Source organism: Mesoplodon mirus, assembly GCF_964341445.2.
Source record: "Mesoplodon mirus genome assembly, contig: SUPER_3_unloc_3, whole genome shotgun sequence".
Taxonomy (NCBI): domain Eukaryota; kingdom Metazoa; phylum Chordata; class Mammalia; order Artiodactyla; family Ziphiidae; genus Mesoplodon; species Mesoplodon mirus.
This window is the reverse complement of record NW_028295748.1, coordinates 1,351,780-1,370,392: the sequence shown is the minus strand read 5'-3', so window position 1 is coordinate 1,370,392 and position 18,613 is coordinate 1,351,780. Positions and strand designations below refer to the sequence as shown.

Here is an 18,613-nt window from a genome sequence, read left to right as displayed (position 1 = left end):
CTAGTAGTTCTGGGGCTGAACAACCTACTCATTTAAACCAAAGGGATGATCACCAAAGCACACGTATTAAAAAATATTACATGAAAGGAAACTATGATGAGTCTTTTTTTTAAGTGTGGTGTGGACCATCACATTAAAATAACTGGAGTCTTTCAACACCCCCATGACACATAGAAATAGCAAGTAAGACTTATGGATCTGACAGGATATGATACAACCCTTACAAACTCTCACTACAGAAGAATGGACACAGGGTATAATTAACCAAATAGCCAAATTAATACAAACAGCCAGTAAACCTCACCAGTAAATCAAATGAATACAAAATAAAACAAAATGTAGTTATTTTCCTATCAGATTAAGCCAAGATTCTGTAAGAAAAGCCTTTAAATAATGTCTATACCCTTTTGATCCAACAACTCTCTTTCTAAGAATTTAACCAAAAGAAATAGAGATATAGGTAAGGATATATATCAGAGTACTATTTGTAACTGAAAAACTGGACAAAGCTTATATACAAGAATGGATAAGCTACGTGCACTGTGGCATATTCATATAATGAAATACTGAACAATCACAAAAAATGATGCAGGAGACAAATTTACTGACTTGCTAAAATGCTCATACTAAATTAATTGAAAAAAGTTATAAAATTTGGAGTAATCCCACTTGCATAGAAAATGGAGAGATACTCATTTTTGTAGTTTTACATTTTTTTACAAGTGCTACAAGCCACTGTTTGTGAGAGGCAGTCTTCACATCTAATGTTGTGGTAGACTATAAATTGGCATAGCATTTCTGGGTGGTAATTTGGCCATGTGTATCAAAAGTCTTTTTTTTTTAATTAGTTTCTGCTTTATAACAAAGTGAATCAGTCATACATATACATCTGTTCCCACATCCCTTCCCTCATGCACCTCCCTCCCTCCCACCCTCCCCATCCCACCCCTCCAGGCGGTCACAAAGCACCGAGCTGATCTCCCTGTGCTCTGCGGCTGCTTCCCACTATCTATCTACCTTACGTTTGGTAGTGTATATATGTCCATGCCTCTCTTTCGCTTTGTCACAGCTTACCCTTCTCCCTCCCCATATCCTCAAGTCCATTCTCAAGTAGGTCTGTGTCTTTATTCCCGTTTTACCCCTAGGTTCTTCATGACATTTTTTTTAAAATTCCGTATATATGTGTTAGCATACAGTATTTGTCTTTCTCTTTCTGACTTACTTCACTCTGTATAACAGACTCTAGGTCTATCCGCCTCATTACAAATAGCTCAGTTTCGTTTCTTTTTATGGCTGAGTAATATTCCATTGTATATATGTGCCACATCTTCTTTATCCATTCATCCGATGATGGACACTTAGGTTGTTTCCAGCTACAGGCTATTGTGAATAGAGCTGCAATGAACATTTTGGTACATGTTTCTTTTTCAATTATGGTTTTCTCAGGGTATATGCCTAGTAGTGGGATTGCTGGGTCATATGGTAGTTCTATTTTTAGTTTTTTAAGGAACCTCCATACTGTTCTCCATAGTGGCTGTACCAATTCACATTCCCACCAGCAGTGCAAGAGTGTTCCCTTTTCTCCACACCCTGTCCAGCATTTATTGTTTCTAGATTTCTTGATGATGGCCATTCTGACTGGTGTGAGATGATATCTCATTGTAGTTTTGATTTGCATTTCTCTAATGATTAATGATGTGGAGCATTCTTTCATGTGTTTGTTGGCAGTCTGTATATCTTCTTTGGAGAAATGCCTATTTAAGTATTCTGCCCATTCTTGGATTGGGTTGTTTGTTTTTTTGCTATTGAGCTGCATGAGCTGTTTATAAATTTTGGAGATTAATCCTTTGTCAGTTGCTTCATTTGCAAATATTTTCTCCCATTCTGAGGGTTGTCTTTTGGTCTTGTTTATGGTTTCCATTGCTGTGCAAAAGCTTTGAAGTTTCATTAGGTCCCATTTGTTTATCTTTGTTTTTATTTCCATTTCTCTAGGAGATGGGTCCAAAAGGATCTTGCTGTGATTTATGTCATAGAGTGTTCTACCTATGTTTTCCTCTAAGAGTTTGATAGTTTCTGGCCTTACATTTAAGTCTTTAATCCATTTTGAGCTTATTTTTGTGTATGGTGTTAGGGAATGATCTAATCTCAAACTTTTACATGTCCCTGTCCAGTTTTCCCAGCACCACTTATTGAAGAGGCTGTCCTTTCTCCACTGTACATTCCTGCCTCCTTTATCAAAGATAAGTTGGCCATATGTGCGTGGGTTTATCTCTGGGCTTTCTATCCTGATCCACTGATCTATCTTTCTGTTTTTATGCCAGTACCACACTGTCTTAATTACTGTAGCTTTGTAGTATAGTCTGAAGTCAGGGAGCCTGATTCCTCCAGCTCCGTTTTTCGTTCTCAAGATTGCTTTGGCTATTTGGGGTCTTTTGTTTTTCCAAACAAATTGTGAAATTTTTTGTTCTAGTTCTGTGAAAAATGCCAGTGGTAGTTTGATAGGGATTGCATTGAATCTGTAGATTGCTTTGGGTAGTAGAGTCATTTTCACAATATTGATTCTTCCAATCCAGGAGCATGGTATATCTCTCCATCTATTTGTATCATCTTTAAATTCTTTCATCAGTGTCTTATAATTTTCTGCATACAGGTCTTTTGTCTCCTTAGGTAGGTTTATTCCTAGATATTTTATTCTTTTTGTTGCAATGGTAAATGGGAGTGTTTTCTTGATTTCATTTTCAGATTTTTCATCATTAGTGTACAGGAATGCCAGAGATTTCTGTACGTTAATTTTGTATCCTGCTACTTTACCAAATTCATTGATTAGCTCTAGTAGTTTTTCGGTAGCATCTTTAGGATTCTCTATGTATAGTATCATGTCATCTGCAAACAGTGACAGCTTTACTTCTTCTTTTCCGATTTGGATTCCTTTTATTTCCTTTTCTTCTCTGATTGCTGTGGCTAAAACTTCCAAAACTAGGTTGAATAAGAGTGGTGAGAGTGGGCAGCCTTGTCTTGTTCCTGATCTTAGTGGAAATGGTTTCAGTTTTTCACCATTGAGGACGATGTTGGCTGTGGGTTTGTCATATATGGCCTTTATTATGTTGAGGAAAGTTCCCTCTATGCCTACTTTCTGCAGGGATTTTATCATAAATGGGTGTTGAATTTTGTCGAAAGCTTTCTCTGCATCTATTGAGATGATCATATGGTTTTTCTCCTTCAACTTGTTAATATGGTGTATCACATTGATTGATTTGCGTATATTGAAGAATCCTTGCATTCCTGGAATAAACCCCACTTGATCATGGTGTATGATCCTTTTAATGTGCTGTTGGATTCTGTTTGCTAGTATTTTGTTGAGGATTTTTGCATCTATGTTCATCAGTGATATTGGCCTGTAGTTTTCTTTCTTTGTGACATCCTTGCCTGGTTTTGGTATCAAGGTGATGGTGGCCTCGTAGAATGAGTTTGGGAGTGTTCCTTCCTCTGATATTGTTTGGAAGAGTTTGAGAAGGATGGGTGTTAGCTCTTCTCTAAATGTTTGATAGAATTCGCCTGTGAAGCCATCTGGTCCTGGGCTTTTGTTTGATGGAAGATTTTTAATCACAGTTTCAATTTCACTGCTTGTGATTGGCCTATTCATATTTTCTATTTCTTCCTGAGTCAGTCTTGGCAGGTTGTGCATTTCTAAGAATTTGTCCATTTCTTCCAGGTTGTCCATTTTATTGGCATAGAGTTGCTTATAGTAATCTCTCATGATCTTTTGTATTTCTGCAGTGTCAGTTGTTACTTCTCCTTTTTCATTTCTAATTCTATTGATTTGAGTCTTCTCCCTTCTTTTCTTGATGAGTCTGGCTAATGGTTTGTCAATTTGTTTATCTTCTCAAAGAAGCAGCTTTTAGTTTGGTTGATCTTTGCTATCGTTTCCTTCATTTGTTTTTCATTTATTTCTGATCTGATCTTTATGATTTCTTTCCTTCTGCTAGCTTTGGGGTTTTTTTGTTCTTCTTTCTCTAATTGCTTTAGGTGCAGGGTCAGGTTGTTTACTCGAAATGTTTCCTGTTTCTTAAGGTGGGATTGTATTGCTATAAACTTCCCCCTTAGAACTGCTTTTGCTGCGTCCCATAGGTTTTGGGTCATCGTGTCTCCATTGTCATTTGTTTCTAGGTATTTTTTTATTTCCTCTTTGATTTCTTCAGTGATCACTTCGTTATTGAGTAGTGTATTGTTTAGCCTCCATGTGTTTGTATTTTTTACAGATCTTTTCCTGTAATTGATGTCTAGTCTCATAGCATTGTGGTCGGAAAAGATACTTGATACAATTTCAATTTTCTTAAATTTACCAAGGCTTGATTTGTGACCCAAGATATGATCTATCCTAGAGAATGTTCCATGAGCACTTGAGAAAAATGTGTATTCTGTTGTTTTTGGATGGAATGTCCTATAAATATCAACTAAGTCCATCTTGTTTAATGTATCATTTAAAGCTTGTGTTTCCTTATTTATTTTCATTTTGGATGATCTGTCCATTGGTGAAAGTGGGGTGTTAAAGTCCCCTACTATGATTGTGTTACTGTCGATTTCCCCTTTTATGGCTGTTAGTATTTGCCTTATGTATTGAGGTGCTCCTATGTTGGGTGCATAAATATTTACAATTGTTATATCTTCTTCTTGGATCAATCCCTTTATCGTTATGTAGTGTCCTTCTTTGTCTCTTCTAATAGTCTTTATTTTAAAGTCTATTTTGTCTGATATAAGAATTGCTACTCCAGCTTTCTTTTGATTTCCATTTGCATGGAATCTTTTTCCATCCCCTTACTTTCAATCTGCATGTGTCTCTAGGTCTGAAGTGGGTCTCTTGTAGACAGCATATATATGGGTCTTGTTTTTGTATCCATTCAGCCAATCTGTGTCTTTTGGTGGGAGCATTTAGTCCATTTACATTTAAGGTAATTATTGATATGTATGTTCCTATTCCCATTTCCTTAATTGCTTTGGGTTCGTTATTGTAGGTATATTCCTTCTGTTGTGTTTCTTGCCTAGAGAAGTTCCTTTAGCATTTGTTGTAAAGCTGGTTTGGTGGTGCTGAACTCTCTCAGCTTTTGCTTGTCTGTAAAGGTTTTAATTTCTCCATCAAATCTGAATGAGATCCTTGCTGGGTAGAGTAATCTTGGTTGCAGGTTTCTCTCCTTCATCACTTTAATTATGTCCTGCCACTCCCTTCTGGCTTGTAGAGTTTCTGCTGAGAGATCAGCTGTTAACCTGATGGGGATTCCCTTGTGTGTTATTTGTTGTTTTTCCCTTGCTGCTTTTAATATGATTTCTTTGCGTTTAATTTTTGACAGTTTGATTAATATGTGTCTTGGTGTATTTCTCCTTGGATTTATTCTGTATGGGACTCTCTGTGCCTCCTGGACTTGATTAACTATTTCCTTTCCCATATCAGGGAAGTTTTCAACTATAATCTCTTCAAATATTTTCTCAGTCCCTTTCTTTTTCTCTTCTTCTTCTGGAAACCCTATAATTCGAATGTTGGTGTGTTTAATGTTGTCCCAGAGGTCTCTGAGACTGTCCTCTGTTCTTTTCATTCTTTTTTCTTTATTTTGCTCTGCATCAGTTATTTCCACTATTTTATCTTCCACCTCACTTATTCGTTCTTCTGCCTCAGTTATTCTGCTATTGATCCCATCTAGAGTATTTTTCATTTCTTTTATTGTGTTTTTAATCGATGCTTGATTCATCTTTAGTTCTTCTAGGTCCTTGTTAACTGTTTGTTGCATTTTGTCTATTCTATTTCCAAGATTATGGATCTTGGAAATAGAATCTTGGATCAGCTTTACTATCATTATTCTGAATTCTTTTTCAGGTAGACTGCCTATTACCTCTTCATTTGTTAGGTCTGGTAGGTTTTTATCTTGCTCCTTCACCTGCTGTGTGTTTTTCTGTCTTCTCATTTTGCTTATGTTACTGTGTTTGGGTTGTCCTTTTTGCAGGCTGCAGATTCGTAGTTCCCGTTGTTTTTGGTGTCTGACCCCAGTGGCTAAGGTTGTTTCAGTAGGTTGTGTAGGCTTCCTGGTGGGGGGGACTAATGCCTGTGTTCTGGTGGTTGAGGCTCAATCTTGTCTTTCTGGTGGACAGGTCCACGTCTGGTGGTGTGTTTTGGGGTGCCTATGGCCTTATTATGTTTTTAGGTAGCCTCTCTGCTAATGGGTGGGGTTGTGTTCCTGCCTTGCTAGTTGCTTGGCATAGGGTGACCAGCACTGTAGCTTGCTGGTCGTTGACTGAAGCTGGGTGCTGGTGTTGGGATGGAGATCTCTGGGAGATTTTCGCTGCTTGATATTATGTGGAGCTGGGAGGTCTCTTGTGGACCCGTGTCCTGAAGTTGGCTCTCCCACTTCAGAGGCACAGCACTGGCTCCTGGCTGCAGCACCAAGAGCCTTTCATCCACCCGGCTCAGAATAACAGGGAGAAAAAGTAGAAAGAAAGAATTAGTAGAAGAAAGAAAGAGAGAGGGAAAGAAAGGAAGAAGGGAAGAAAGGAAGGAAGGAAGGAAGAAAGAAAGAAAGGAGGGAGGGAGGGAGGGAGGAAGGATGGAAAGAAAGAAGGAAAGAAAGGAGGGAGGGAGGGAGGAATGAAATCAAAAGGAAGAGTGAATGGAAGAAGGGAGGGAGGGAGGAAGGAAAGCAAAAGGAAGAGTGAATGGAAGAAGGGAGGGAGGGAGGGAGGAAGGAAAGAAAGAAAGACAGGAGGGAGGGAGGGAGGAAGGAAAGAAAAAGAAAGTGGAAAGAAGAAGGGTGGGAGGGAGGGAGGGAGGAAAGAAAAAGAAAGAAGGAAAGGAGGAGCGGAGGGAGGGAGGGAGGAAGGGAAGGTAGGAAAAAAAGAAAGAGCAGGTAAAGTAAAATAGAATAAAGTATGAAATATAGTAGCGTTATTAAAATTAGAAAGTAATTATTGAAAAAAAAAACGGACCGATAGAACCCTGGGACATATGGTGGAAGCAAAGCTATACAGAGAGAATCTTACACCCAAGATTACACATACTTATTCACAAAAAGAGAGCAGGGGGAAAAATCAAAAATCTTGCTCTCCAAGTCCACCTCCTCAATTTGGGATAATTCGTTGTAAAAAGAGGAAAAGGGCGAGAAGTCTGAAATCTTGCTCTCTAAGTCCACCTCCTTAATTTGGAATAATTCGTTGTCAAAAGAGGAAAAGGGGGGAAAGTCTTAAATCTTGTCCTCAAAGTCCACTTCCTCAATTTGGGATGATTCGCTGTCCATTCATGCACTCCACAGACGCAGGGCACATCAAATGGACCGTGGAGCTTTAATCCGCTGCCTCCGAGGCTGCACAGAGAGATTTCCCTGTCTCTGCTCTAACAGCTCCCGGGTCTCAGCCTTGGACCTGGCCCCGCCTCTGCACATAGGTCGCCAGAGGGCGTCCGTTCTTCGCTCAGACAGGACGGGTTTAAAGGAGCCGCTGATTCGGGGGCTCTGGCTCACTCAGGCAGAGGGGAGGGAGGGGCGCACAGTGTGGGGTGGGCCTGCGGCGGCAGAGGCTGGCGTGACGTTGCAGCAGCCCATGGCGCTCCGTGCGCTTTCCCGGGAAAGCCGTCCCCGGGTCCGGGACCCCGGCAGTGGCGGGGTGCACAGGGCCCCCAGAAGTCGGGGCGGACAGTGACCCGCGCTCACACACAGGCCCTGCGGCGGCGGCAGCGGTGGCAGGCGGCGGCAGCGGCGGCGGCGGGCGGCAGGAGCGTCGGCGGCGGGGGCGGGCGGCGGGCCGCGTCGGCAGCGGCGGGCTGCATCGGTGGGCGGCGGCGGGCGGCGGCGGCGGCAGCAGGCTGTGGCGGCGGCCGAGGCTGCGGCGGCCCACGCCCGTCTCCGAGGTCCGCGCGTTACCCGCGGCTCGCGCCTGTCCCGGCGCTTCCCCAAGCAGCCCTCTTAATGCCCTCTCCTCGCGCACCAGGAAACAAAAGGGAAAAAAGTCTCTTGCCTCTTCAGCAGCTCCAGACCCTTTCCCCGGACTCCCTCCGGGCTAGCCGTGGTGCACTAACCCCTTCAGGCTCTCTTCCTGCCGCCAGCCCCAGTCCTCTCCCTGTGCTCCGACTGAAAGCCAATACCCGAGCCTCAGCTCCCAGCCCCGCCCACCACGGCGGCCGAGCAGACAAGCCTCTCGGGCTGGTGTGTGCCTGAGGGCACCAATCCTCTGTGCCGGAATCTCTCCGCTTTGCCCTCCACAACCCTGTTGCTGTGCTCTCCTCTGCTACTCCTAAGCTTTCCCCCTCCGCCACCTGCAGTCTCCGCCCGCGAAGGGGCTTGTAGTGTGTGGAAACCTTTCCTCCTTCACGGCTCCCTCCCACTGGTGCAGGTCCCGTCCCTATCCTATTGTCTCTGTTTATTCTTTTTTTCTTTTGCCCTACCCAGGTATGTGGGGAGTTTCTTGCCTTTTGGGGGGTCTGAGGTCTTCTGTCAGCGTTCAGTAGGTGTTCTGTAGGAGTTGTTCCACGTGTAGGTGAATTTCTGATGTATCTGTGGGGAGGAAGGTGATCTCCGCGTCTTACTCTTCTGCCATCTTCCCAAGCTCTATCTTGATTACTTCAAATTTTTGGCAATTATGAATAAAGCTGCTCTAAAAATCTGTGTGTAGGCTTTCATGTTTTGCATTTGGATAATTAACTAGGAGTGTGACTGCTGGATTGTATGATAGGTAAGCCTATATTTAGCTTCATAAGAAATTTACAAAGTGCTTGTACCATTTTGCATTCCAACAGCAATTAACGAGCTTTCCTGTTGCTCTATATCTTCACCAATATTTGGTGTTTACCATGTTTTGGAGTTTAGCCATTCTGATAAGTGCTTAGTGGTTTCTCGTGAAATGAAGTTTTCTTTTTTTAATAAATTTATTTTATTTTTGGCTGCGATGGGTCTTTGTTGCTGCGCACGGGCTTTAGTTGCGGTGAGCTCGGGCTACTCTTCATTGCGGTGCACGGGCTTCTCATTGCGGTGGCTTCTCTTATTGCGGAGCTCAGGCTCTAGGCGCACGGGCTTCAGTAGCTGTGGCACGTGGGCTCAGTAGGTGAGGCTCACAGGCCCTAGAGCGCAGGCTCAGTAGTTTTGGCACACGAGCTTGGTTGCTCTGTGGCATGTGAGATCTTCCCAGGCCAGGGCTCGAACCCATGTCCCCTGCATTGGCAGGTGGATTCTTAACCACTGCGCCACCAGGGAAGCCCAGAAATGGAATTGTATTAATTATTTTTTACTTTAATTTGGATGCAGACCCTATTTATTTATTAATTTATTTAGTAATGTAGCTATTGTCTAGTACCTGAAAACGTTTATCCTAGAACCAGATTGTCTAGATTCAAATTCTAACCCTACATTTTGCTCCTTGTGAGACATAGGCTAACTACTTAGCATGTGCTTCAGTAGCCTTATAGATAAGATGGAGATAATAATACCATCTACCTCACAGAATTGTTAAAATTCAGTTAGATTATCATGGAACATATAAATAACAATAAGAGTATCTGGCCTATAGTAAACTCTTTTACCTTTAATTGTATATAATAATTTCATTCTTTTATTTTATCAAGGGGAAGGAATTTAGAATGTAATTCCAAATATTGATAGAACTAGGATAATTATTTTAATTTTAAATTAATTAAAAAAACTCAGTTACATAAAGATAGAATTCCTCTATTTCTGCATCATTACCATATTTAGCTTTCAGCACAGTATTTAAATTTCAATTCAGTAACTTCACAGTTGTACGTCTTTTTACAAACTTTCAATATTGAGAACAGTGGCCTGAAGAATTTTTAAGCTGTTTTTTTTTTTTTTTGGTGGGAGGGAGAAGAAGGATAAGTTTTAACCCCACTATTTTGTAATTTAGTTTGGTCATGACTCTGATTTGATGAAACTGAGATCAGTATGATAAATGAAATTGCAGAGTTCAAGACTTTGCTCCACTGTTTATTGTTAACTATTCAAATGAACTGAATTCTTAAAATTTCACTTGTTTCCAGAACATGCCACTTCTGAAGCATCTTAATCTCAATGTGTAAGCAGATTGTTATTGTTCATCTAATCCATCAACCATAACTGCATTGCCAGTGGTCTGGCCCTAGGAGGGCACAAAGTTCATAGACTTAATTATTACAAACAGTATGTCTTCTATTTTAATTTTCTAGTGGAGGGTAACTCTGGGTCAGTCATGCAAGGAACTGACTTAAGTTCCATGTCCTTGAAAAATGTTGCCACCTCAGTTTAAATTAATGGTCTAACAGCTTCGACCATTTGGGGAGCACTCTCAGTAGTCATATGTCCTAAATTTGACTACTTTCATATTAGCATTGTTAAGACATTATGGGAATTCCCTGGCAGTCCAGTGGTTAGGACTCCACGCTTTCACTACTGAGGACCTGCGTTCAATCCCTGGTTGGGGAACTAAGATCCCACAAGCCATGCAGTGTGCCAAAAAAAAAAAAAAGACTTAATTAAACCCCAGAACACAGTCGTGCTTGTCATGGGCATCATGTTTAAGAGTTCTTCTGTCACATCAAAATTTTCTTTGACACCACCAAATGATAGATCTAATTGGATGGTAATATATATACATATATGTAGCTGAGCTCTCTTCCACTGCAATAGAAACGCCATAAATGATTTAACTTTTTCATAGAATTTGTCCTGTGAATTCTCAGCCTTATCTTCATTACACTGAATAATGGTGTTTGCCTTGATAATGCTATTTTTTGGTTATGGAGTGTGGGGCATGATTTTTCTCCTGCATTCAAGAGATAATCCTTTATAAACTCTCCATTCCTAAAAAAAGTTTTAACGGAGAAAGGGTATTTTTCAATTCCTATGTGATTGGATTTTGCAGCATAATCATTTATTATACATTGAATATTAATGTTTTATAAATCTGGGGAATTTCCAACTCTGCTGAGAAATTCCACTGGAAAAAAGAAAAGAAAAAGAATAATAAACTAAAATGTCCCTGTACTACTCAGTGCTCCCTTCTTGGTAGTGGAAAACACATTTCTAAAAAAAGTGGAAACTTTAACAACTCAAATATCTTCAAGATAAATATTGCCCTAAAACTTGCCTTATCATAAAACCATACAAAAATTAGACAGATTTAAAAAAAGGGAGTCAGAATTTTTTATCTAATTGATCAGAGCCAAAGGGCCAGTGATTCTTTTTTAATATTGAAATAATATAAAAAATAAGGTGTGGTCCATAAGTCAAAGGGATTCCTTAAAAGATATTGTATTTATCATAACTAAATTTAAAAACTCGAGTTTGCAAACAATATTGAAAGCAGAGAGATTAAGAAAAATTACCAATTTTTGAAACCTTTTGGACATTTTTAAAAAAATGATAACAAATGGTATTTTATTAAATTTTAATAAACTGTGTACAACATAGAAATACTTGCCATATACACCATTCTTGGACATTTTCTTACAATTGTAAATATTCAGAGCACTTTACTATATTCCACAACAGCATTTTTTAAGGTTTATTTTTCATAAAGGAACAACTGTGTAAAAGATCAAGCAGCATCAATTTTCTGTTTCATTGCCCTCCAAGGCAATCTGTGGAATTAAATAATTGCAATTTTGACCTCTACTGCAAATGATCAATCAGCTGAGGCTTCTACTAAAAGTCCTTAATATGACAAAGACAAAAGAAGAAGATACAATTGTCAGATGAAGTGGCCAGAGATTTACTGATCTTATTTTTTAAAGTCTTTATTTGCACAGTAACAAATATAAATATTTGAATATTTCATTAAGTTTATCCAGTGAGTATTTATTTATCAGCTAAGAGGCCCTAGGCACTAATCTAGCCATTTGGGATCTAGAAGTAAATAAAACATAAAGAGACCCCTTTACCTTATGGTACAAGAATTCTTTTGAGAAGACAGATATTTGTGGGGAAAAAAAGTAAACATGTTGTGTGTTAGATTGTGATGAAAGTTAGGGGGACAAACATAAGTTAGGGTAACAGTCCCTGTGGTGAGATGTGGTGAGCTATTTTAATAGAATAATGTAGGGTAACTTCTCTAATAAAGCTACCTTTGAAAAGGCATTGGAAGAAATTAAATGAACAAGCCAAGGCTCCAGGATAAACTTGGCAGGCAGAGCGGATACCTAAAGCAAAGGTCCTGAACCTTCCTGCTGGTCCAGTGGTAAAGAATCTGCCTTCCAATGCAGGGGACACACGTTCGATCCCTGGTCGGGGAGCTAAGATCCCACATGCTGTGGGGCAACTAAGCCCGCGCACCTCAAATACTGAGCTTGCGTGCTTCAACTAGAGAGCCTGAGGGCCGCAAACTACAGACCCCATGCACCCTGGTGCCCGTGAGCCACAACTAGAGGGAAGCCCACACTCCACAACGAAAAGATCACGCGTGCTGCAACTAGGACCTGACGCAGCCAAAAAAAATACGGGAACTAAATAAATAAATAAGTAAATAGACAAATAAATAAAGAGAAGACCTAAGATAGATAAATAAATAAATGAATAGAAGGCCTAAGATAAAGAGAAGGCCTAAGATAGATAGATAAATAAATAAGTAAATAAGTAAAGAGAAGGCGTAAGATAGATAGGTGAATAAAGAGAAGGCCTAAGATAGATAGATAAATAAACAAATAAATAAATAGATTAAATCAATCAATCAATCAATAAAGTAAAGGCCCCAAGGGGCATTGTGTGTGCCTGGAAGTGTGAGGAAGTCAATGTAGTGGATGAAGACAAAGTAAGGTGGTAGGCAGTGAAGTTGGAGGGGTCACCAAAAGGACAACTGGCAGTGACTTAATTTGCTGTGTGTGTATGTATTTACCTTGAACCAGGAACTCTGCGCTCAGGCCACACACCTCAACTCTCCATCCCTAAGTGATACTTTAGAATTTTTTTTAATGAGAAAGAGGGAAGAGAAATAACAGGTGTGTATCTATTTGCATGTGTGTGTTTATTCTTTCCTAAAAACAGTACTAAATTCTTTGATTTTATTATTTAAAAGAACTGTTAGGAATTTTTATTTCTATTTTACAGTTGAAGAAATGGTCCACAAATTCTGTTTTTTTCTGCTTCCTAAACATATCCTCTTGCTACCTGCCCAAACAGTCATTCTGGGATCCCAGGGTGGCCAACAAAAAGTGCTAATGTATGCCTTCAAAGAAACACAAGGTAGAAATGACTTGGAAGTTGGCCCCAGATTTATCTGGGTTTGAATTCTAGTACTGCTACTCGTTGGCTAGGTTAACACTTGTTAACATAGTCATGCAAATATCCCAGGCACTTATTAGTTTCATTTGCCTGTAATATGAGTATAATAATATCATGTATGTAAAGATTAACATATATAAGGAAGCTAGCCTAGAATCCCCAGATGAAAATAATAAATATTAGTTCCCGTCTTCTCCCTTCCTTCAATTAGGAGATGGAGATCAAGTGGGGATTCAACCTGGTTTGGGGAAATTGATGGACAGAAAGAAAGCATGCGCAGGACCTGCCTTGTGAGGCAAAGCTCACTTCCTAGTGGAGAGTGGAGGTGTGTGGTCTGATCCCTTGAAGAGTTCCTGGTTCAAGGCCTGAAAAGAACTGAAGGTAAGGAAAGGGTGAGAAAGAGGGAAAGGGAAGTAGCAGCTGTGTATCTATTAAAATAATTAACAGCTAATGCTAATAAAATAATTCGGGGGAGGGCTTCCCTGGTGGCACAGTGGTTGAGAGTCCGCCTGCCGATGCAGGGGACATGGGTTCGTGCCCCGGTCCGGGATCCCACATGCTGCGGTGCGGCTGGGCCCATGAGCTATGGCCGCTGAGCCTGCGCATCCGGAGCCTGTGCTCCGCAACGGGAGAGGCCACAACAGTGAGAGGACCGTGTACCGCAAAATAAATAAATAAATAAAAATAATTCAGGGGAGATTTGAATTTAGAATTGGTAGAGGTGGAGGTGGGGATGGTGGTGATATTCTGATGGTTGAACTAGCAGATGTGAAATAGGAAGTGAAAGAAAGTGAGGGGTTAATCATGATTATCAGATTTTTGCCAAAAAAAAACCCCCAAAACTGTAAGGCGTCTGTGGGACTATGGAGTGAAGCAACTTGGGGCAGAGAAAGATCCCTTCTGTTGAGTAGACAACACAATTGAATATGACTCAAAAGTTTGAAGGAGAAGATTCAGGAACACAAACAAATTGGTATGTAAATCTGTGAGACCAAAAAAAAAAAAAAGAGAAACAAACAAAAAAAAACGCATTAATTGCTTATACAATAAGATGAAATCATTTTTCATTTTATATTTACTCACTCAAATATTGTCCGAATTTAAGAAATGCTAAGGGTTTATCCATTTTGAAATTTTCCATTTAAAGAAAAAAATAATATTCTCACAGACATATTCATCAAGAATGAGATGACCAGAACTTGAGGAAAGTAAAAATAATAATAATGTTTTGTGAATTTTATGCAAGTGAACTTTCTCGAGATGCTTTTGACTATTAATTTCTCTTCCTATTTTCTCTGCCCTTAGATTTGTTTCATGAACCACTGCTGAGAATGAGCTTAATGAGTAGTTTATTGGAGTTGGAAGTCACAAGAAAAACATACCAGGAGAAAATAAGATTTATGAATATGTACATCATTGCACTCTAGATTATTTCACTTATTAGTCAATACAATCTATTATCATTATAAACTATAATAATAACTAAGGAAATTTAGATTCAAAGAGGTCATGTAAAATGTTTTAAGGTCTTGTCTTAGTTTGCTAGGGCTGCCATCACAAAATACCACAGACTAAGCTGTTCAAAAGACAGAACTCTTATTTTCTCTGGAGGCTGAAGTACAAGATTGAGTTGGTTTCTCCTGAGCCCTCTGTCCTTGGCTTGGAGAGGGCTGCCTTCTCACTGGGTTCTCTAATGGCTTTTTCTCTGTGCAGATACATCCCTAGTGACTCTTCCTCTTCTTATAAGGACACCAGTCACATTGCATTAGGGCCCACCCATATAACCTCATTGAATCTTAATTTTCTCTTTAAAGGCCCTATCGAGAAATACAGTCACATTGTAAGCTATTAGGAATTAAGACTTCAACAAAAAAATTTAGGAGGACAATATTAAGTTCATAACACTCACATGGCTATTAAAAAAATAAAACTGAGATTTTCATACTCTCAGACTCCAAAATCCACCCTCTTTCCAATATACTGTGCACTGTTTGACATTAGACCTAGGCCTGAGACTAAAGATAGAGGTAGGAACACAGAGCTGATAGGGAGCAGAGATCATTCGAAGAAGCTTATGTAGTGGAGTTATATAAATTTTGATACTTCAGTTATTGCTCACTCTACCTTGAGTCAAATTACCTGTATGCCATTTAGAGCTTTTTGGTTTATTTTTTAATTAATTAATTATTTTTTATTGAAGTATAGTTGATTTACAATGTTGTGTTAGCTTTAGGTATACAGCAAAGTGATTCAGTTATACATACATATATACCTAATTTTTTTCAGATTCTTTTCCCTTATAAGTTATTAAAAATTATTGAGTATAGTTCTCTGTGGTATATAGTAGGGCCTTGTTAGTTGTATAATTTATATATGGTGGTGTGTATATTTTAATCCCCAACTCCTAATTTATTCCCTCCCTCTTTCCCCTTTGGTAACCATAAGTTTGTTTTCCATGTCTGTGGGTCTGTTTCTGTTTCATATATAAGTTCATTTGTATCTTCTTTTTTTTGATTCCACATATAAGCAATATCTTATACTTGTCTTTCTCTGTCTGGCTTCACTTAGTATGACAACCTCTAGGTCCATCCACGTTGCTCCAAAATACAGCTGGATTAAAATCTCAGCAAGGCTCTTCGTTCATCGCTTACCAAAGGTAGACTCCTTGACTTTTAATTTACAGTTCTTCATCTCTAACTGGGAAAATCCTGTTTACTTTTCAGAGCTATTGTGATGTGTAAATGAAGTGGTAGGCTGCAGCTGGGTAGCTTTTCAGTAAATGCTATCTCATCCTGTCACTAGAGATTCTGGAAATTTTTAACCCTTGGGTCAAGCGTCTCTGTGTCTTTCATGACTACAAATATACTTTGAGTGGCCCCAACACAAACTATCAAATAATAAGGTATCTTAAACATGTTACAGGTTTGTTTAATATAGTGTTTGAGATTGGAACAAAAGAACAGTTTCAATATGGAACCATCTGTAGAAGTGAAAGGAAGTTTGTGCCAAAAAGATTTCCTCTGGCTAAGCGATGAATGCTTTGATCTAGAAGTTGACTTAATATAAAATTGCCTAATTTGTATGCTGAGAGAGAGAGGAGGTACAGAACACTGTTAGAGAAGCATTAGATTTTCCTGAGTTTAGTGTTTTATCAATTGATGCAATTAATTGTTTCTAGTCTATGTGTGTATGTATATGTATTTTATGTATATATATATATATATGTTTCTAGTCTATGTATATATACACATATACATCATAAGACTATATATAAATACATATTTGCAGTATATATAAAATATATAAAAATATATGTAAGGAAATATAACATTTTCTTATTGAAAAGGGGGAAATTAGTAAAGAACAATTATTGTATAGTTAAACTTATGTAATATATGAGTATACCCTAGAAAAAAGATCAATTCATATTTGTCTGATATATACATATGTATAAGACAGTTATTACTTGTCCTATATAGAAAGAAAACTTACTACATTTGAGATAGTATTTAACATGTTTGGAATGACTCCAAAAATGTTTTGAAATAACGTGACTATTAGATGAAAATTGCCCTTTGAACATATTACCTACTGTGTGTAATTGTTACTACTGTAAGAAACTTATCACTAGTATTATAAGCATCCTTAATTGTAAATTATTGTTTTAAACCCAATTTTACATAAGATAACGCATTGCAGTGCATGTTGGTGTCAGTCCTTCTGATTTCAGACAGATCTTGAGTGCAGATGGGGACTGAGGAATGAGTTGAGGAGAGAGAGCTGAGAATTCAGAGAAACCAAGACTAGAATTCGTAGGTCAGAGGAACAGTGACAGGGCTGCACAGAGAGAGAATTCCAGATGGCAGCAGAGTGCTCCCCTCCAGCATTTGGCTAAGTGCTGATCAGGGCATGTGTCTGAGGTTAGGGAAAACCACCTCAAGGATTGGGTGTAACAAGGCATGGCATTCACACAAAGACAGTCATAGTGCATGTTCTCACCCCACCTTCCCGACTGGAAAACCTCAAAGTTTACAGGGTGCTGTACACAGAACGGTTTTGCCTCAGTAGTGGGAAAAAATTAGCCTACAACAAAACTGCAAAAGTTCCAAATAACAAATCTTATAAACCAGATCCAGAGGATCAAAACATTCCTAAGGAATTTTAATAAATCTCAAAATTAAGCATAAGAATGTTTATAGAAATAAATATATCTAACACTCACTATGTAAAATTCACAGTGTTAGAAAACCAATGAAAACTTACCAAGGAAGTGTTAGAAGTAGTAAGCACTGATATTAAAACAATTATTATACCTGTACTGCCTATGTCCAAAAGGAAGTAGAAACAAAGAAGATAAAAAGTAATGCAAAACAGACTTTCAAATTTCTAGAGATGAAAATTACAATGTCCAAGATGAAAATAAATTGGATGTAATTAAAGACAAACTAAATATGGTCAAAAAAAGTTTAATGAACAATAAGCAAAGGGGTAAATAAACTGTACTATATTCATAAAAAGTAATAAAATGACAAAAAGGAATGAATTATTGACATACACAACATGAATAAATCTCACATATGCTGACAGAAAGAAGACAGACAAAAAGGGTATATATGGTGGAATTGAACATATACGAAATTCTAGAAAAATGCAAATTATTGCATGGTGACAACAGATTAGTTGTTGCCCGGGATTAGAGGGGTAGGTAGAGTTGGAAAGAATACATTAAAAAGACCACGAGGAAACTTTTTTGTCAACAGATCTGTTTATTATTTTGATTGTGGTGATAGTTTCATGGTTTTATACATACATCAAAACTCATCAAATTGCATACTATAATATGTGCATTTTATTATATAAACAACTTAATAAAGCTGTTTTCATATTAATTTACATGAAAGTATGAAAGAGCATGTAATGGATTTTCCTATCTCTTCAAACTTGTGTTTTAAAGACTTGAAATTACCACTGTAATGTTCAAAGGAGCAGTTTTACAGGGTTCACCACTGTAAAAATTTATATAGCTTCATTTTTCTTCAAATTCAAAAAATAACATTGATTTAATGGCAACAATGAGATTTCATTTTTTATTATCTATAAAATTGCAACCACGTGTGGTAAAAAAAATCTCTCTGGGTCTCTTACGTATTTTCTGACCTTGAGAGTAGAGGCAGTGACTTCTAATTTTCCAGATTATCTTTTCAAAGACTCACCATTCAGTCTAAGAACTGAACATGACTCTTACCTTGATATCACTTGCATGACTCTGGTGACCTTTCCTCTTTTCTGATCCCCTCAGAGGTAACCACTATCTTCAGTTTTGCATTTAAAATTTGTTTGCTATGAATTTAAGCTTTACCAAATAAATTGAGAGA

The 18,613-nt window shown here is 38.6% G+C and overlaps 1 long non-coding RNA gene across 1 annotated transcript; it reads left to right on the top strand.

The window, feature by feature from the left end:
- The first annotated feature begins 6,325 nt into the window (after nt 1–6,325).
- On the top strand, nt 6,326–6,964 carry LOC309801722. The gene is made up of 2 exons (XR_014293634.1): nt 6,326–6,649; nt 6,714–6,964. It is a non-coding gene; the product is annotated as an uncharacterized lncRNA (long non-coding RNA).
- Nucleotides 6,965–18,613: the final 11,649 nt, after the last annotated feature.